The sequence below is a fragment of the Notothenia rossii genome (genome assembly GCF_949606895.1).
Source record: "Notothenia rossii genome assembly, contig: scaffold_95, whole genome shotgun sequence".
NCBI lineage: Eukaryota > Metazoa > Chordata > Actinopteri > Perciformes > Nototheniidae > Notothenia > Notothenia rossii.
In genome coordinates, this window is record NW_027639734.1 from 147,587 (window position 1) to 168,382 (window position 20,796).

Here is a 20,796-nt window from a genome sequence, read left to right on the forward strand (position 1 = left end):
AACTCCTTTATTGTAAGCACCAGCTGTGCTTCACCAAATGTCTTGGCAGTCTTGTGATCCTGCACGTGGATGATGTAGCCCTCAGCAGTGCCCCTTCTGTCCGCCTCAAAGACCTCCGTGTTGGTCATGTTTGCATACACACCCGGACGGTGGCCATACAGGAGGCTCCAATGGAGGGTTAGATAGCCATATAGCAGGTACTGGGTGATTGTGGTCGGATTGCTAGCCATCAGGTCAAGGAGATCAGGGATGCGCTTCTCAGCGGCCGCCATGGCGGCGAGAAGCTCCGCCTGGCTCGGCAGACGATCCAGCTTGTCCCTCTTCACCTTAAACTGGTGGAGAGTGACAGACTTTTTCAAATCGTTAATGTTGGCTTTCACCTCTCTGATGATGTGGGTCATATCAGACTGGGTGAGCCTGCACCCCCGGAGCTTTGATGCAGACAAGTACCTCAGGAAATGGTTCACAGTCTTCAGGAACAACAGCGATGTTGTGACTGTCCGGCCCGACTCTGAAATATACTTGCTCCAGCCACGGACCCTCTTTGTGTCTTTTAGAAACAGCCAGTCTGACAGCCGGTCAAAACCATGGGCCATGAATACTATGAAGTTCTTTATCCGGCTGACATTGGACATACAATTCTCTTTCCGTTTTACTGTCGGTGCAAGACCCTCACAATGACCTCTGTATGTCTGAATGTACGTCTCCATGCTTTTAGGCAACGTGATTTCACGCATGGTATTCCGCAGTCCCTTCCCAGTGCACCATTGATTTTGGGAAGAGGGCCAGTCCTTAGCCAGATTAGCTTTCAGCTTATTGGAGACAGACGCACGGGTCTTCTGGCATACAGGGGTCTCACTACAGGAGGCTTCTACGGACCGCATGACAGTCTGCATCGGGGTCTTGCTTCCGGAGGCTTCTGGGGACCGCATCACAGACTTGAGAGGGATCTCACTCGCAGAGGCTTCTATGGACCGCATGACAGTCTTCACTGGGGTCTCACTACCGGAGGCTTCTGGGGACCACATGACAGTCTTCACTGGGGTCTTGCTTCCGGAGGCTTCTGGGGACCGCATCACAGACTTGAGAGGGGTCTCTCTACCGGAGGCTTTGTTGGACCGCATGACAGTCTTCACCGGGGTCTTGCTTCCGGAGGCTTCTGGGGACCGCATGACAGTGTTCACCGGGGTCTCACTACCGGAGGCTTTGTCGGACCGCATGACAGTCTTCACCGGGGTCTTGCTTCCGGAGGCTTCTGGGGACCGCATCACAGACTTGAGGGGGGTCTCACTCGCAGAGGCTTCTATGGACCGCATGACAGTCTTCACCGGGGTCTTGAGAGGGGTATTGCTGCCGGAGGCTACTGAGTTCATGTCGGGGGTACTTGGGATTGCTACGCCCTTAAATCGTATACATTCTTCGTCTTCCTCAAGCAGAGCAGCAGTGGCATTCTGCTTCCTGGGTTTTAGACCCTGTTTTAGCCTGGAGCGCAGGGTCTTCACCTCATCAATGAGGGCATCCTTCTGAGCCCTCAATGCCACATTGTCCAGCCTCACCTGCATGCAGTCCTCTTCGTCACACTCGGTATGTGGGGAGAAGGGTGGAGGGTGCACCGGGTATTCCTCCTCATTGTCTATATCCAATGATGTAGCCATTCCAATGATGGGATTAGTCTCTCGGAGGTCATGGAGCAACTGCAGGGCCACACTATGCTTCAGCCTTGCCATGACCTGATGTGCCTCATCTCGGGAGAACTCAGGGTGGTCACGAGTTACATGACGGTGTAGTTTCCTCCCAGCATACGAACACCCTGTGATGGGACAGGGTTTGGTCCGAACATTTATTCTACCACTGGCCATTTTAAGAATGATGCCTCTTTCATCCAGGTTCCGCACTGCATGTTTGTGCTTAAGGTGCTTATTCAAAGCCAGATAGCGGAGGCTGCACACCGGGCATTCGGTCAACATCCTTCCAAAAACACACACAATGAATTATATTTAAATGGTTTTCTGTTTCTCCGTTTATATGCGTTAGCCAACTGCTGATTGCAACCATGGGTCCGATGCTTCAATGCAGGGAACACGGACCAAGGGGAGGACTTGGGTTACCACCTGGTTAAAATGGTCCCACCTCCGCACCAACGCGACTGGCGATGGGTCCGATACATTGATTGTTTTTTGTTTCATGGTTCTGCCACGAACTCACAAGACAGTTTTGGGTACAAAACGTGGGGGTAACAGTACCTCCGGGCGCTCCGTCCCGCTCCGGCTTTCGCCGCAGCGGGGGGAGGAGGCATTGAACCCCTCGCACCTGCCCCCGGAGGAGGCAGGGGAGTCAGGTACCCGGAGGCGCACGGTGGACGGCCAGGGCGAGACCGCCACACCGCACTGGAGTCAGAGTTCCGAGTTTTTCGAGCCAGGTCCCGGTGAAACGCAGTACGGAGCACCCGGCAGGAACCTCCAGCAGACCCCCCCGCGCGGTTCCCTCGTCCCTCGGAAGAGGCGGAGAGGTGGGTGTTTTTCATCTGCTGGCGGACTGCCGGGGAGAACGTGCTGCTCGGGAGCCAGGCTCAGAGTTAGTGGAAGTGAGAGCCCGTGCACCTGCCTTTTACAGCAGGCACGCGCTGGTATCGGGGTGGGGAGAGAAGGTAGATGCAGAGGCTGCAGAAACAGCCAGAGCCTTTCCCCTCTAACACACCCCTCATTTGGTTCATGAGCACTGGGCAGAGTCCCCTGTCAACTCTCCTTATATTCCTCCGGAGACCAGTTGGGAAATGGCAGCATCCCACTTCACCTGGTAGACCAATATCGTTAAATGAGCTCAGTAATGTACTGCACAACATCACATGGGTAAAATGAGCTATATCATGCACTGCAAAATCACATTTGGTTTATTTCCAAAAAGCCTGGAAAAAACACATATCCATCATGTCCTTTAAAATATCATTCTTTGTTTATGTCCGCTCCAGGATTACCCGTAGTTTGGATGAACCGACCGCCAAGCACCGGAAGCTGGACCCGGGGAGGAGGCCCTCCGATGGCGGGTCAAAGTTGATGATACCGCAGCTGGCTGGACACTAGCCGTAGAAGAACACCTGGGCGGGACCAGGCATGTCCCTCTTTGCAGACAAGCATATGTGCTCCCAGGAGCAGAGTCAATCACACAGTTTGGAGGAACCGACCGCCTAGCACCGGAAGCTGGACCCGGGGAGGAGGCCCTCCGATGGCGGGTCAAAGTTGATGATACCGCAGCTGGCTGGACACTAGCCGTAGAAGAACACCTGGGCGGGACCAGGCATGTCCCTCTTTGCAGACAAGCATATGTGCTCCCAGGAGCAGAGTCAATCACACAGTTTGGAGGAACCGACCGCCTAGCACCGGAAGCTGGACCCGGGGAGGAGGCCCTCCGATGGCGGGTCAAAGTTGATGATACCGCAGCTGGCTGGACACTAGCCGTAGAAGAACACCTGGGCGGGACCAGGCATGTCCCTCTTTGCAGACAAGCATATGTGCTCCCAGGAGCAGAGTCAATCACACAGTTTGGAGGAACCGACCGCCTAGCACCGGAAGCTGGACCCGGGGAGGAGGCCCTCCGATGGCGGGTCAAAGTTGATGATACCGCAGCTGGCTGGACACTAGCCGTAGAAGAACACCTGGGCGGGACCAGGCATGTCCCTCTTTGCAGACAAGCATATGTGCTCCCAGGAGCAGAGTCAAACCCGCAGTTTGGAAGAACCGACCGCCAGAGCACCGGCACGAAGCCGGGCCGGCGGAGGCCTTCCGATGGCGGGTCACGTTTGCCATTCGATCAATGTCTTTGCAGACAAGCATATATGTGGTTGTTACGCAGGATCAAATAGGTAGTTTGATGAAGTAGGGTCCTGTGCCCGGAGCAAGGCCAATTGCTGAATGCCGCAGCCGACTAAGGCCGCTATGCCACAGTGGAGGATGAGAGAAACAGGTGTTTGTTTTGCATTCCGCGGCAAAGAGGGGAGGTGGAACTTCCACCCCGCTACGGAACCTGTGGTGGGACCCCTGAGTCAGACGGTTCGTCTTGGAAACGCTTCATATCGGTCGGCCTGGGAGGTAAGAGACACGCAGGGTAACGGACACGCAGGGTTACCCCCACGCAGCCCACGCAACACGGAGGAGGCAGGGGAGTCTGGTACCCGGAGGCGCATGGCCGCAACACCGCACTGGAGTCAGGGTTTCGAGTTTTTCGAGCCAGGTCCCAGTGAACGCAAGACTCCAGCAGGAGCCTCCAGCAGACCCCCCCGACGTTTCCCCCGTCCCTCCCGGCCATCAGAGTCGAACCCGCAGTTCGGAGGAACCGACCGCCAGAGCACCGGCACGAGGCCGGGTCGGCGGAGGCCCTCCGATGGCGGGTCACGTTTGCCATTCGATCAATGTCTTTGCAGACAAGCATATATGTGGTTGTTACGCAGGATCAAATAGGTAGTTTGATGAAGTAGGGTCCTGTGCCCGGAGCCTCCAGCAGACCCCCCCGACGTTTCCCTCGTCCCTCCCGGCCATCAGAGTCGAACCCGCAGTTCGGAGGAACCGACCGCCAGAGCACCGGCACGAGGCCGGGCCGGCGGAGGCCCTCCGATGGCGGGTCACGTTTGCCATTCGATCAATGTCTTTGCAGACAAGCATATATGTGGTTGTTACGCAGGATCAAATAGGTAGTTTGATGAAGTAGGGTCCTGTGCCCGGAGCAAGGCCAATTGCTGAATGCCGCAGCCGACTAAGGCCGCTATGCCACAGTGGAGGATGAGAGAAACAGGTGTTTGTTTTGCATTCCGCGGCAAAGAGGGGAGGTGGAACTTCCACCCCGCTACGGAACCTGTGGTGGGACCCCTGAGTCAGACGGTTCGTCTTGGAAACGCTTCATATCGGTCGGCCTGGGAGGTAAGAGACACGCAGGGTAACGGACACGCAGGGTTACCCCCACGCAGCCCACGCAACACGGAGGAGGCAGGGGAGTCTGGTACCCGGAGGCGCATGGCCGCAACACCGCACTGGAGTCAGGGTTTCGAGTTTTTCGAGCCAGGTCCCAGTGAACGCAAGACTCCAGCAGGAGCCTCCAGCAGACCCCCCCCGACGTTTCCCCCGTCCCTCCCGGCCATCAGAGTCGAACCCGCAGTTCGGAGGAACCGACCGCCAGAGCACCGGCACGAGGCCGGGCCGGCGGAGGCCCTCCGATGGCGGGTCACGTTTGCCATTCGATCAATGTCTTTGCAGACAAGCATATATGTGGTTGTTACGCAGGATCAAATAGGTAGTTTGATGAAGTAGGGTCCTGTGCCCGGAGCCTCCAGCAGACCCCCCCGACGTTTCCCTCGTCCCTCCCGGCCATCAGAGTCGAACCCGCAGTTCGGAGGAACCGACCGCCAGAGCACCGGCACGAGGCCGGGCCGGCGGAGGCCCTCCGATGGCGGGTCACGTTTGCCATTCGATCAATGTCTTTGCAGACAAGCATATATGTGGTTGTTACGCAGGATCAAATAGGTAGTTTGATGAAGTAGGGTCCTGTGCCCGGAGCAAGGCCAATTGCTGAATGCCACAGCCGACTAAGGCCGCTATGCCACAGTGGAGGATGAGAGAAACAGGTGTTTGTTTTGCATTCCGCGGCAAAGAGGGGAGGTGGAACTTCCACCCCGCTACGGAACCTGTGGTGGGACCCCTGAGTCAGACGGTTCGTCTTGGAAACGCTTCATATCGGTCGGCCTGGGAGGTAAGAGACACGCAGGGTAACGGACACGCAGGGTTACCCCCACGCAGCCCACGCAACACGGAGGAGGCAGGGGAGTCTGGTACCCGGAGGCGCATGGCCGCAACACCGCACTGGAGTCAGGGTTTCGAGTTTTTCGAGCCAGGTCCCAGTGAACGCAAGACTCCAGCAGGAGCCTCCAGCAGACCCCCCCGACGTTTCCCTCGTCCCTCCCGGACATCAGAGTCGAACCCGCAGTTCGGAGGAACCGACCGCCAGAGCACCGGCACGAGGCCGGGCCGGCGGAGGCCCTCCGATGGCGGGTCGCGTTTGCCATTCGATCAGTGAGAAATCAGAAGAGGAAGGGGGAAGAAAAAAGACTAACTTGTCTTTTTGGAGAACCATCAAAAATGGGTGAAAATGAAAAAATGTATCCGAGAATAGTGCCCCATAAGGCGGGTAAAGTCCCCTGTCAACTCCCCTCACCTTCCTCCACACTCTGAAAAAGTCAGAGTTATTTTTTGGAGAACCATCAAAAAGGGCTAAAAGTGTTGAAATGTATCCGGGAATAGTGCCCCATAAGGCGGGTAAAGTCCCCTGTCAACTCCCCTCACCTTCCTCCACACTCTGAAAAAGTCAGAGTTATTTTTTGGAGAACCATCAAAAAGGGCTAAAAGTGTTGAAATGTATCCGGGAATAGTGCCCCATAAGGCGGGTAAAGTCCCCTGTCAACTCCCCTCACCTTCCTCCACACTCTGAAAAAGTCAGAGTTATTTTTTGGAGAACCATCAAAAAGGGCTAAAAGTGTTGAAATGTATCCGGGAATAGTGCCCCATAAGGCGGGTAAAGTCCCCTGTCAACTCCCCTCACCTTCCTCCACACTCTGAAAAAGTCAGAGTTATTTTTTGGAGAACCATCAAAAAGGGCTAAAAGTGTTGAAATGTATCCGGGAATAGTGCCCCATAAGGCGGGTAAAGTCCCCTGTCAACTCCCCTCACCTTCCTCCACACTCTGAAAAAGTCAGAGTTATTTTTTGGAGAACCATCAAAAAGGGCTAAAAGTGTTGAAATGTATCCGGGAATAGTGCCCCATAAGGCGGGTAAAGTCCCCTGTCAACTCCCCTCACCTTCCTCCACACTCTGAAAAAGTCAGAGTTATTTTTTGGAGAACCATCAAAAAGGGCTAAAAGTGTTGAAATGTATCCGGGAATAGTGCCCCATAAGGCGGATAAAGTCCCCTGTCAACTCCCCTCACCTTCCTCCACACTCTGAAAAAGTCAGGGTTATTTTTTGGAGAACCATCAAAAAGGGCTAAAAGTGTTGAAATGTATCCGGGAATAGTGCCCCATAAGGCGGATAAAGTCCCCTGTCAACTCCCCTCACCTTCCTCCACACTCTGAAAAAGTCAGAGTTATTTTTTGGAGAACCATCAAAAAGGGCTAAAAGTGTTGAAATGTATCCGGGAATAGTGCCCCATAAGGCGGATAAAGTCCCCTGTCAACTCCCCTCACCTTCCTCCACACTCTGAAAAAGTCAGAGTTATTTTTTGGAGAACCATCAAAAAGGGCTAAAAGTGTTGAAATGTATCCGAGAATAGTGCCCCATAAGGCGGATAAAGTCCCCTGTCAACTCCCCTCACCTTCCTCCACACTCTGAAAAAGTCAGAGTTATTTTTTGGAGAACCATCAAAAAGGGCTAAAAGTGTTGAAATGTATCCGAGAATAGTGCCCCATAAGGCGGATAAAGTCCCCTGTCAACTCCCCTCACCTTCCTCCACACTCTGAAAAAGTCAGAGTTATTTTTTGGAGAACCATCAAAAAGGGCTAAAAGTGTTGAAATGTATCCGAAAATAGTGCCTCATGAGGCGGATTGAGTCCCCTGTCAACTCCCCTTACCTTCCTCCAGAGCCCAGTTCAAAAACTTTAAGTTTGGTAAGAACCATGCTGGGGGGTCTCCAGGCAACAAAATGTATCCGAGCCAAAGTGCACATACAGCGGATGAATTCCTCCATGAAGTTACACAGCCGTTTTTTTTCTGAGTCCTCTCAAAAACCGGGTTTCCGATTTCGTGCAGAAGGTAGCTTGTAAAACATGAACGGTTTTTTACAACGGAGGAGGGGAAGTCTGGATTCCCCTCTCCGTTGTACCTTGCAACGGGGTAGGGGAAAAGTGTTCGGCGCTTCGTCCCGAAGCGCCGAACACTTTTCCCCTTCTCCAATTTTTCAGATCCCCTCTCCCATGTAATTTTAAAAGTTCATTTTTTGATTATTTTAACATATAATTGACCGTTTTCTTTCATTTTTTTTTCATTCCACGGGTGGGGGCCTATGGCAGGCTGCCTATGAGCTCCCAAATTTGGCCCGGATCATCCGGGATTTGTGGGATAAGCTCCATAAACTGACAAAGTCATCCAAATATGTCGCTTTTATCGCCCAAAGATATATCATGCAAATACATTAAAATAGTAAAAGGTACAATTGTGCTCGGCATTAACCGGAATTTGATTTATATAGCCCCCAAAAAATAATTAAAAATCATTTTCGTGGGGAAAAGTGTTAAAACGCCTGATTAAAGCATTTGCGGGACCCCAGCGAGCTCCAGACTATGTGCATTGTGTCGGGGACCCTGGATAATGATAAAACACATCATTTAAATACAAAAAACACCATTAAAAGTCACTTTTAGGGGCAAAAAACAGCCTCTGTCCACTTCGTTAACAAAGTGATGGGGAAAAGGACCAAATCGTGATTAAAGCATTTTGCGGGACCCCAGCGAGCTCCAGACTAGTTTCATTGTGTCGGGGACCCTGGATAATGATAAGACCCATCATTTAAATGCCAAAAACACCATTAAAAGTCACTTTTAGGGGCAAAAAACAGCCTCTGTCCACTTCGTTAACAAAGTGATGGGGAAAAGGACAAAATCGTGATTAAAGCATTTTGCGGGACCCCAGCGAGCTCCAGACTATGTGCATTGCGTCGGGGACCCTGGAGAAAGATAAAACACATCATTTAAATACAAAAAACACCATTAAAAGTCACTTTTAGGGGCAAAAAACAGCCTCTGTCCACTTCGTTAACAAAGTGATGGGGAAAAGGACAAAATCGTGATTAAAGCATTTTGCGGGACCCCAGCGAGCTCCAGACTAGTTTCATTGTGTCGGGGACCCTGGAGAAATATAAAACCCATCATTTAAATGCCAAAAACACCATTAAAAGTCACTTTTAGGGGCAAAAAACAGCCTCTGTCCACTTCGTTAACAAAGTGATGGGGAAAAGGACCAAATCGTGATTAAAGCATTTTGCGGGACCCCAGCGAGCTCCAGACTAGTTTCATTGTGTCGGGGACCCTGGATAATGATAAAACACATCATTTAAATACAAAAAACACCATTAAAAGTCACTTTTAGGGGCAAAAAACAGCCTCTGTCCACTTCGTTAACAAACTGATGGGGAAATGGACCAAATCGTGATTAAAGCATTTTGCGGGACCCCAGCGAGCTCCAGACTAGTTTCATTGTGTCGGGGACCCTGGATAATGATAAAACACATCATTTAAATGCCAAAAACACCATTAAAAGTCACTTTTAGGGGCAAAAAACAGCCTCTGTCCACTTCGTTAACAAACTGATGGGGAAATGGACAAAATCGTGATTAAAGCATTTGCGGGACCCCAGCGAGCTCCAGACTAGTTGCATTGTCTTGGGGACCCTCCACAATGATAAGACCCATCATTTAAATGCCAAAAACACCATTAAAAGTCACTTTTAGGGGCAAAAAACAGCCTCTGTCCACTTCGTTAACAAACTGATAGGCAAATGGACAGAAGGGGGAACACGGCCCAGCCGCTGCTCCGCTGCTCCAGACTATGTGCATTGTGTCGGGGAGCCAGGTCAAACCCCTCCATGCACACCGCCAGAACCAGAACCTCACGACCCTGGTGACCTTAAAGGTGTTTGTCTTTGTTTGTTTTTGTACTCCACATAGACAGGCAGGTGTTCAGCACCGCGGGCCCGCTGCTGCTGCTGCTGCTGCTGGAAGGTGGAACACTTTGAGTCTTTTTATTTTCTCTTTTCTCCCTGCTCCTGCACACACCTTTTGTTCCCCTCCTCTGCCTTACACATCCTCCCACGCTCGAGCACTCCTCACTCGGACTAAACCCCTCCATGCACACCGCCAGAACCAGAACCTCACGACCCTGGTGACCTTAAAGGTGTTTGTCTTTGTTTGTTTTTGTATTCCACATAGACAGGCTGGGGTTCAGCACCACGCACAGAGCCTACCCGCTACCTCCAGGGCGCATCACCACATTTTACAAGCCAGGAAAGGTGCATGGATCCTGGGTAAACATTGATTAAGTGTTTTTAAATGTGTGGAACAGTGTTTTGTCACTTTCAAAACTCTCCTGTCATTGACCGGAGAATTTGGGTCGATTTTGTATTCAATCTGGCCATTAATATTCCAGTGAGACGAAGTACGTACATTGACCGGAGTGATCCCATGTTAATGTTGTCCAAATACCGGAACATTCCCTAACCCGGTTGCATAGCGACACTTATTGTTTAGGTGCCTTTTAATAAGCAGGTAGTCATATCATTAGCTAGATCTGATCGATATGGACAAACGCGAGTAAATTCTAATCTGACGGGAGAGAGAGATCAGCTGCTGCTGACGAGGGAGACTGTGCACCCTGAAGTCAAACGCAGTTGTTTCTACACGGACCATTATTGCAGTAAGCATGTTGTAACTTCCGGTTGTTGTTGTCATCTCCTGGTATCCCGTGTGCCTGTTCTGTTGCTGATAGCTTATTATCTTAACTTAATCGATCGTTTTAAAACTCTTGATCACGGCAACTGCCTGACGTTGTAATCACACGTTACTACAGTTTAAGCACTCACAACTCTCCTTCTCTTAGCGACTGTAACTCCACAGTTGCCTACACTCTTTTCGGGTTTGCTAACGGTAGCTACTTTAGCTTGATAGCTAGCCATGGCTCTTTCCCCACCCTCGGGTGCTATTTCCGGCTCTAACTGTCTCATGTTTGGTTACTTCCCTACCTCCTTTACTGGTACCAATACATGTGTTAAATGTAGTATAGTTGTTAGGTTGGAGGCGGGAATCATAGGCATAGAAGCCCGGCTCCGCATCTTAGAAAATAACTCAGCTACAGTAAAGCCCATGTTAGCCGGTGCGGACCGGCAAAAGGTAGCTCCTCTTAGCCGTCCCCCGGCAACTCCCGAGCAGCAGGGAGATTGGGTGACTGTCCAGAAGGGGCATAACGCGAAACCCGCAGGTCCCCACCAACCCGTTCACGTATCTAACAGATATTCCCCACTCAGTGAGACACCCGCTGAGAAGCCAACTCTGGTTATTGGTAGCTCTATTATGAGACACTTGAATTTAGAGACCGAAGCCTCCACAGTCACATGCATTCCGGGGGCCAGAGCGGGCGACGTTGAGGCGCATCTTAAACTTCTGGCTAAAAATAAACATAAATACAGTAGGATTGTTATTCACGTCGGTGCTAATGATGTTCGTTTACGCCAATCAGAATGCACCAAACTTAATGTGGCGTCGGTGTGTAGTTATGCTAAAACTACACCGTAATCTTCTCAGGTCCCCTCCCCAATCTGATCAATGATGACATCTATAGCCGCATGTCATCATTTTAGCGCTGGTTGTCGTGGTGGTGCCCAGCAAACAATGTGGGCTTCGTAAATAATTGGACAGCCTTCTGGGGAAAACCTGGTCTGATTAAGAGAGACGGCATTCATCCTACTTTGGAAGGTGTAAATCTCATTTCGGCAAACATTTCAGGGCTTTGTGGACTTAATCCATGACAAACTGGAGTTGAGACCAGGAGGCGGAGTCGCAGTCTTACACGCTTCTCTGCGCTCTCTCCTAGGCAGTCATCCATAGGAATCCCGAACCCAATAAAATACCCAATATTAGCGGTGTGTGTGTCTGCCCAAGGACAATTTAAGGTAAAACCTAATAGAGGTGTCATACATAATAACCTAATAAAAGTAAATGTAACAACTACTACAGTGCAACAAAACAGGAAGATTAAATGTGGTCTCTTAAACATAAGATCTCTAGCATCTAAAGCAATATTGGTAAATGATTTAATATCAGATTATAATATTGATATATGCTGTCTCACTGAAACTTGGTTGAGACATGAAGAATGTGTCAGCATAAATGAGGCCACTCCACCCAGCCATATCAATACTCATATTGCCCGAGGCACGGGCCGAGGAGGTGGAGTTGCAGCAATCTTTGACTCAAGTTTACTTATCAATACTAAACAAAGATTAAATTATACCTCCTTTGAAAGCCTCGTTTTTAGTCTTACGCATCCGACCTGGAAAACGTTGCAGCCAATCTTATTTGTTACAGTGTACCGTGCACCAGGTCCTTATTCAGAATTCTTAACAGAATCCTCTGAGTTTTTATCAACTTTGGTACTTAAAACAGATAAAGTAATTATCGTAGGTGACTTTAATATTCATGTTGACGATGATAAAAATAGCCTTACTGTTGCATTTAACTCTATATTAGATTATGTTGGTTTGTGTCCCCAACCCACTGCTATAATCACACTCTCGACCTTGTTCTGACTTATGGTATTGAAATTGAGCAACTATTAGTCGAACCGCATAATCCTGCTTTATCCGACCATTTCTTAGTAACTTTTGAAGTACTGTTACTAGACTACAAAGCATTAGTCAAAAGCTCCTGCAGCAGAAACCTATCTGTTAGTGCTATAGCCAAATTTAAGGAAGAGATTCCACCAATACTTAACTCGATAGCATGTCTGCATGTAAGGGAGGAAACTTATACAAAATGTACACCACCCCAAATTGATCATGTTGTTGATAGTGCTACAGGTGCGCTGCGAATACAATTAGACTCTGTTGCTCCTTTGAAAAAGAAGAAAATAAAACAACATAGATTAGCTCCATGGCATAATGCCGAAACCCGCAAAATAAAGCAAAAGTCGAGACAACTTGAAAGGATATGGCGTTCCACTAAACTTGAAGAATCTCGTTTAATTTGGCATATTACTCTCAATGAATATAAGAAAGCACTGAGTAAAGCGAGAGCAGCCAACTACTCTTCATTAATAGATGAGAATAAGAATCCATCTTCTCCCGCTTATCCGTGGTCGGGTCGCGGAGGTAGCAGTTCCAGCAGAGAGCCCCAAACTTTCTTTTCCCTGGCCACATCAACCAGCTCTGACTGGGGGATCCCAAGGCGCTCCCAGGCCAGAGAAGAGATATAATCCCTCCATCTGGTTCTAGGTCTACCCCTTGGTCTCTTCCCAGCTGGACGTGCCTGGAACACCTCCCTAGGGAGGCGCCCAGGTGTCATCCTAAATAGGTGCCCGAACCACCTCAACTGGCTCCTTTCGACGCGAAGGAGGAGCGGTTCAATTCCGAGTCCCTCCCGGATGACCGAACTTCTCACCCTATCCCTAAGGGAGACACCAGCCACCCTGCGGAGAAAACCCATCTCGGCCGCTTGTACCCGCGATCTCGTTCTTTCGGTCATGACCCATCCTTCATGACCATAGGTGAGGGTAGGAACGAAAATGGCCCGGTAGACAGAGAGCTTTGCCTTCTGGCTCAGCTCCCTTTTCGTCACAACGGTGCGGTAAAGAGACTGCAGTACCGCTCCCGCTGCTCCGATTCTCCAACCCATCTCATGCTCCATTGTTCCCCCACTCGAGAACAAGACCCCGAGATACTTGAACTCCTTCACTTGGGGTAAGGACTCATTCCCTACTTGGAGTGGACAGTCCATCGGTTTCCTGCTGAGAACCATGGCCTCAGATTTGGAGGTGCTGATCCTCATCCCAGCTGCTTCACACTCGGTTGCGAACCGATCCAGTGAGTGCTGAAGGTCGCAGACCGATGAAGCCATCAGAACCACATCATATGCAAAAAGCAGTGGTGCAATCCTTAGTCCACCGAACTGCAGAACCCCTCCCCCACGACTACGCCTCGAAATCCGATCCATGTATATTACAAACAGGATTGGTGACAAAGCGCAGCCCTGGTGGAGGCCAACCCTCAACTGAAATGGGTCCGACTTACTACCGAGGACCCGGACACAGCTCTCGCTTTGGGAGTATAGAGATTGGATGGCCCTGAGTAGAGACCCCCTCACCCCATACTCCCGCAGCACCTCCCACAGTGACTCCCTGGGAACCCGGTCATATGCCTTCTCCAAGTCTACAAAACACATGTAGACTGGATAAGCGTACTCCCAGGCCCCCTCCAGGATCCTTGCGAGAGTAAAAAGCTGATCCGTTGTTCCACGACCAGGACGGAATCCGCATTGTTCCTCCTCAATCTGAGGTTCGACAATCGGCCTGACCCTCCTTTCGAGTACCTTAGAGTAAACTTTCCCGGGGAGGCTGAGTAGTGTGATGCCTCTGTAATTGGCACACACCCTCTGATCCCCCTTTTTGAAAAGGGGAACCACCACCCCGGTCTGCCACTCCTTCGGTACTGTTTCCGACTTCCACGCAACGTTGATGAGACGTGTCAAACATGACAGTCCCTCAACACCCAGAGCCTTCAGCAGCTTGCCACGGAGCCCGGCCGGGCACAGCCCGAAAAGGCGACGTGGGCAACACCTCCGCTTCTCCGTCCCGCGGGCCCACCACCTACGGGAAACAGCGATGGGGTCGGGTGCGCTGCCAGAAGGGTGGCAGTGAAGGCAGAGGGTCTCGACGGACCAGACCCGGGCAACAGAAGCTGGCTTTGGGGACGTGGAACGTCACCTCTCTGGGGGGGAAGGAGTCAGAGCTTGTGCGGGAGGTGGAGCGTTACCAGTTGGATCTGGTTGGGCTCACCTCTACGCACAGCGTCGGCTCTGGAACCTTACTTCTGGATAGGGGTTGGACTCTATTCTTCTCCGGAGTTGCTCAAGGTGTGAGGCGCCGGGCGGGTGTGGGGATACTCACAAGTCCCCGGTTGGGTGCTTCGTTGTTGGAGTCTACCCCAGTGGACGAGAGGGTTGCCTCCCTACGCCTGCGGGTTATGGGGGGGGAAAACTCTGACTGTTGTGTGTGCTTATGCACCCAACAGCAGTTCAGAGTATACTGCCTTCTTGGAGACCCTGGAAATAGTCCTGTATGGGGCTCCTGAAGGGGACTCTTTAATCTTGCTGGGAGACTTCAACGCACATGTGGGCAATGATGGAGACACTTGGAGGGGAGTGATTGGGAGGAACGGCCCCCCTGATCTGAACCGGAGTGGTGGTTTGTTACTAGACTTCTGTGCTAATCATGGATTGGCCATAACAAACACCATGTTCGAACATAAGGATGCTCATAAGTGTACGTGGTACCAGAGCACCCTATGCAGAAGGTCCATGATCTATTTTGTTATCGTATCATCGGACCTGAGGCCGTATGTTTTGGACACTCGGGTAAAGAGAGGGGCGGAGTTGTCAACTGATCACCATCTGGTGGTGAGTTGGGTCGAGTGGCGGGGGAAGCCTCTGGATAGACCTGGTAAGCCCAAACGTGTAGTTCGGGTGAACTGGGAACGTCTGGAGGAGGCCCAAGTTCAGGAGGCCTTCAAATCACACCTCCGGCGGAGCTTTTCGGGCATTCCTGTGGAGGTTGGGGATATTGAACCAGAGTGGTCGGTGTTCAAAGCCTCTATTGCCGAAGCCGCGGCGGGGAGCTGTGGTCTCAAGGTCCTAGGTGCCTCAAGGGGCGGTAACCCTCGAACCTCCTGGTGGACACCGGTGGGTAGGGAATGTTCCGGTTTTTGGACAAAATTAACATGGGATCACTCCGGTCAATGTACGTACTTCGTCTCACTGGAATATTAATGGCCAGATTGAATACAACATCGACCCAAATTCTCCGGTCAATGACAGGAGAGTTTTGAAAGTGACAAAACACTGTTCCACACATTTAAAAACACTTAATCAATGTTTACCCAGGATCCATGCACCTTTCCTGGCTTGTAAAATGTGGTGATGCGCCCTGGAGGTAGCGGGCAGGCTCTGTCCGTGGTGCTGAACCCCAGCCTGTCTATGTGGAATACAAAAACAAACAAAGACAAACACCTTTAAGGTCACCAGGGGCGTGAGGTTCTGGTTCTGGCGGTGTGCATGGAGGGGTTTGACCTGGCCCCCTGACACAATGCACACAGCCTGGGGCAGTGGAGCAGCGGCTGGGCCTTGTTCCCCCTTTTGTCCATTTGCCTATCAGTTTGTTAACGAAATGGACAGAGCCTGTTTTTTCCCCCTAAAAGTGACTTTTAATGATGGTTTTTGCATTTAAATGATGGGTCCTATCATTCACAAGGGTCCCCGACACAATGCACATAGTCTGGAGCTCGCTGGGGTCCCGCATATGCTTTAATCACACTTTTGTCCATTTGCCTATCAGTTTGTTAACGAAATGGACAGAGCCTGCGTTTTCCCCCTAAAAGTGACTTTTAATGGTGGCCCTTGCGTTTAAATGACGGGTCTTATCATTCACAAGGGTCCCCGACACAATGCACACAGCCTGGAACAGTGGAGCAGCGGCTGGGCCATGTTCCCCCTTTTGTCCCTTTGCCTATCAGTTTGTTAACGAAATGGACAGAGCCTGTTTTTTCCCCCTAAAAGTGACTTTTAATGGTGGTTTTTGCATTTAAATGATGGGTCTTATCATTCACAAGGGTCCCCGACACAATGCACATAGTGTGGAGCTCGCTGGGGTCCTGCATATGCTTTAATCACACTTTTGTCCATTTGCCTATCAGTTTGTTAACGAAATGGACAGAGCCTGTTTTTTCCCCCTAAAAGTTAATTTTAATGATGGTTTTTGCATTTAAATGATGGGTCTTATCATTCACAAGGGTCCCCGACACAATGCACATAGTCTGGAGCTCGCTGGGGTCCCGCATATGCTTTAATCACACTTTTGTCCATTTGCCTATCAGTTTGTTAACGAAATGGACAGAGCCTGCGTTTTCCCCCTAAAAGTGACTTTTAATGGTGATTTTTGCGTTTAAATGATTGGTCTTATCATTCACAAGGGTCCCCGACACAATGCACACAGCCTGGAGCAGTGGAGCAGCGGCTGGGCCGTGTTCCCCCTTTTGTCCATTTGCCTATCAGTTTGTTAACGAAATGGACAGAGCCTGTTTTTTCCCCCTAAAAGTGACTTTTAATGGTGGTTTTTGCATTTAAATGATGGGTCTCGCTGGGGTCCTGCATATGCTTTAATCAGGCGTTTTAACACTTTTCCCCACGAAAATGATTTTTAATCATTTTTTCGGGGCTATATAAATCAAAATCCGGTTAATGCAGAGCACAATTGTACCTTTTACTATTTTAATGTATTTGCATTATATATCTTTGGGCTATAAAAGTAACATATTTGGACGACTTTGTCAGTTTATGGAGATTATCCTACAAATCCCGGAGGATCCGGGCCAAATTTGGGAGCTCATAGGCGGCCTGCCATAGGCCCCCACCCGTGGAAAGAAAAAAAAATGAAAGAAAACGGTCAATTATATGTTAAAATAATAAAAAAATGAACTTTTGAAATTACAACGGAGAAGGGGCTCAGAAGAAGGGGCTCCGATGGACGAAGCCCCGAACACTTTTCCCCTCCCCCGTTGTAATGTACAACGGAGAGGGGAATCCAGACTTCCCCTCCTCCGTTGTAAAAAACCGTTCATGTTTTCCAAGCTACTGTCTGCACGAAATCGGAAACCCGGTTTTTGAGAGGACTCAGAAAAAAAACGGCTGTGTAACTTCATGGAGGAATTCATCCGCTGTATGTGCACTCTGGCTCGGATACATTTTGTTGCCCGGAGACCCCCCAGCAGGGTTCTTACCAAACTTTAAGTTTTTGAACTGGGCTCCGGAGGAAGGCAAGGGGAGTTGACAGGGGACTCAATCCACCTCATGAGGCACTATTCTCGGATACATTTCAACACTTTTAGCCATTTTTTATGGTTCTCCAAAAAAATAACTCTGACTTTTTCAGAGTGTGGAGGAATGCGAGGGGAGTTGACAGGGGACTCTACCCGCCTTATGGGGCACTATTCTCGGATACATTTCAACACTTTTAGCCATTTTTGATGGTTCTCCAATAAATAACTCTGACTTTTTCAGAGTGTGGAGGAATTCAAGGGGAGTTGACAGGGGACTCGATCCGCCTCATGAGGCACTATTCTCGGATACATTTCAACACTTTTAGCCATTTTTGATGGTTCTCCAAAAAAATAACTCTGACTTTTTCAGAGTGTGGAGGAATGCGAGGGGAGTTGACAGGGGACTCTACCCGCCTTATGGGGCACTATTCTTGGATACATTTCAACACTTTTAGCCATTTTTGATGGTTCTCCAAAAAGTAAAGTGTTACTTTGTGAGTGTGGAGGAATGCAAGGTGAGTTGACAGGGGACTCAATCCGCCTCACGAGGCACTATTCTTGGATACATTTCAACACTTTTAGCCATTTTTGATGGTTCTCCAAAAAGTAAAGTGTTACTTTGTGATTGTGGAGGAATGCGAGGGGAGTTGACAGAGGACTCTACCCGCCTTATGGGGCACTATTCTCGGATACATTTAAACACTTTTAGCCATTTTTGATGGTTCTCCAAAAAGTAAAGTGTTACTTTGTGAGTGTGGAGGAATGCGAGGGGAATTGACAGGGGACTCTACCCGCCTTATGGGGCAATATTCTCGAATACATTTTTTCATTTTCACCCATTTTTTATGGAACTCCAAAAAGACAAGTTAGTCTTTTTGTTCCCTTCCTCTTCTGATTTCTCACTGATTGAAAGGCAAACACGACCCGCCATCGGAGGGCCTCCGCCGGCCCGGCCTCGTGCCGGTGCTCTGGCGGTCGGTTCCTCCGAACTGCGGGTTCGACTCTGATGGCCGGGAGGGACGAGGGAAACGTCGGGGGGGTCTGCTGGAGGCTCCTGCTGGAGTCTTGCGTTTCACTGGGACCTGGCTCGAAAAACTCAAAACCCTGACCCTATTTAGGGGCAATGGATGTCCACTTGCGGGAGACGACAGACAGTGGTGCGGTTAGCCAAAGTGACAATGGATGTCCACTTGCGGGAGACGACAGACAGTGGTGCGGTTAGCCAAAGTGACAGACCTAATGTTAGACCAATTTACAGGCAATGGACGTCCACTCTCGGGAGAGAGACCTCCAGCATGTGTCCCTGACATGGAGACTCTGTTTATTTCACTCATCCAGGACAGAGACCGGGGAAATCTCCTCTCTGTGGCCCCTCCAAGACCCCCAAAGGACGGACCACAGACCTCCAGCATGTGTCCCTGACATGGAGACTCTGTTTATTTCACTCATCCAGGACAGAGACCGGGGAAATCTCCTCTCTGTGGTCCCTCCAAGACCCCCAAAGGACGGACCACAGACCTCCAGCATGTGTCCCTGACATGGAGACTCTGTTTATTTCACTCATCCAGGACAGAGACCGGGGAAATCTCCTCAATGTGGCCCCTCCAAGACCCCCAAAGGACGGACCACAGACCTCTAGCATGTGTCCCTGACATGGAGACTCTGTTTATTTCACTCATCCAGGACAGAGACCGGGGAAATCTCCTCTCTGTGGCCCCTCCAAGACCCCCAAAGGACGGACCACAGACCTCCAGCATGTGTCCCTGACATGGGCACCTCCATAACCTTGCACACCGTGAGTCCCCGGACTCCCGGACTTAAGCACTCCCCCACGGACTAAACCCAGATGTTCACACCCTACAGAACTTCATGCCCCTGGTTAACCTAAAGGGGGTGGATTTTGCGGTGCTTTACCGTCCGCACATCGGTATCCATATTCGGCCTTATTCACGGCACCACCACCCCTTCTGTGGAGGATATTCTCATGCTCCTGGTAACCCTTTAAATAGTCTGATACTGTCAGGGCTCATCACCGCACTTTACAAGCCAGAAATAATGTTTAAATGGTCGGGAAAAGTGTTTTTAAACGTCTGGAAGCGAGTTGTAGCCTGTCATTTTGCAGGATATCATTTAACATGTAACCTCTCCTGGAAATGCACAGAATATGTCCATTTCCAGGAGAGATTCAATGTTAAATTATATCCTGCAAAATGACAGGCTATAACCCAGGAACAAGTGTTTGAAAGGCGGGGAAAAATTGTTTAAAATAGTCGGAAAAGTGTTTTTAAACGTCTGGAAGAGAGTTGTAGCCTGTCATTTTGCAGGATATCATTTAACATGTAACCTCTCCTGGAAATGCACAGAATATGTCCATTTCCAGGAGAGATTCCATGTTAAATTATATCCTGCAAAATCACAGGCTATAACCCAGGAACAAGTGTTTGAAAGGCGGGGAAAAGTTGTTTAAAATAGTCGGAAAAGTGTTTTTAAACGTCTGGAAGAGAGTTGTAGCCTGTCATTTTGCAGGATATCATTTAACATGTAACCTCTCCTGGAAATGCACAGAATATGTCCATTTCCAGGAGAGATTCCATGTTAAATTATATCCTGCAAAATGACAGGCTATAACCCAGGAACAAGTGTTTGAAAGGCGGGGAAAAGTTGTTTAAAATAGTCGGAAAAGTGTTTTTAAACGTATGGAAGAGAGTTGTAGCCTGTCATTTTGCAGGATATAATTTAACATGGAACCTCTCCTGGAAATGCACAGAGTATGTCCATTTCCAGGAGAGGTTACATGTTAAATTATATCCTGCAAAATGACAGGCTAAAACACCCAGGGGATACGTGTTTGAAAGGCAGGGAAAAGTTTTTTATAATAGTCTGATACCTCCAGGGCGCATCACCGCATTTTACAAGCCGGGGAAGGTGTCTTAATCATTGGTACACATTGTTTAAATAGTCTGATACCTGGCACTGTATTTGCCCCTGGGAACCTTCAAGGTTATACTAATGTTTTTTTTTATTTTTTATTTAATTATCACATCACTTTTACAAAAACAGTATACAAAATAAACATAATAACAACATGATTACAACATGATTAACAGGGGCCTGGGGGCCATATTAGCCGTCTAACTTGTACAGTGCACCGGGGAAAAAAGGTTGAGTCCACGGCCCCTTCCCCTCATCA